The sequence below is a fragment of the Oncorhynchus masou genome, unplaced genomic scaffold (genome assembly GCF_036934945.1).
Source record: "Oncorhynchus masou masou isolate Uvic2021 unplaced genomic scaffold, UVic_Omas_1.1 unplaced_scaffold_17925, whole genome shotgun sequence".
Taxonomy (NCBI): domain Eukaryota; kingdom Metazoa; phylum Chordata; class Actinopteri; order Salmoniformes; family Salmonidae; genus Oncorhynchus; species Oncorhynchus masou.
The window spans coordinates 1-838 of record NW_027008123.1 but is presented as its reverse complement, the minus strand read 5'-3'; the positions used below and the strand labels follow the sequence as shown (position 1 = coordinate 838).

Genomic DNA, 838 nt, shown 5'->3' with positions numbered 1-838 from the left:
ACCTGCAAAAGTCAGTCACACCCATAGTATTCCACTGAATCGGTTTCTGTAGTGTAGTGGTTATCACGTTCGCCTCACACGCGAAAGGTCCCCGGCTCGAAACCGGGCGGAAACATTTAGTAATATTCAAAATTTCCCAATGCCCGGATTCTAGCATTTGGTTTGAAACAGTTGACTTTTGTCTAAACCTTGCTGTCTCCCTCTCCGACCTGGGGATCAATGTTGCCGTTTTTTTGTGGACCTCCACCGTGCAATCTGTATGAATGTGACCAGACTGACAGCTTCTCAGAGCCAGGCAAATTCATTTATCAGGGTCATTGTAATGGATATATCAAAAGAAATGGCAATATAATCAGGTAAAACAAACAAAAATGTAGATATTCTGTCATTTCAGCTGCTTGATGTGATTGTGTGATACATTTAGTTGGCTGGCTAGCAAAGGAAAAGAAGCTAGCCTACATCGGGTACAATGCATTTGGAAAGTTTTCAGCCCCCTTACTTTTTTTCCACATTTTGTTACGTTACAGCCTTATACTAAAATGGAGGAAATAAAATAAAATAAAATCTATCTACACACAATACCCCATAATGACAAAGCGATAACATAAGTTTTTATTAATAAAACAAATATTTTAAAAATACCTTATTTACATACGTTTTCAGACCCTTTGCTATGAGGCTGGAAATTGAGCTCAGGTCCATCCTGTTTCTGAGAGCGATAAATTCCCCACAGCTTAAAGTCAGCCACACAAGCCTCTTCCAAGAGCCGGCTGCACACGATAATTCCCGGCTTCTCAAGCCTTATTGCTCAATTAATGGACAAAGGAATATCTGATTT

At 39.9% G+C, this 838-nt stretch overlaps 1 non-coding gene across 1 annotated transcript; it reads left to right on the top strand.

Moving 5' to 3' along the window:
* The first annotated feature begins 42 nt into the window (after positions 1-42).
* Positions 43-115, top strand: trnav-cac (transfer RNA valine (anticodon CAC)). The gene has a single exon. It is a non-coding gene; the product is annotated as a tRNA-Val (tRNA).
* The last annotated feature ends 723 nt before the right edge of the window (positions 116-838 follow it).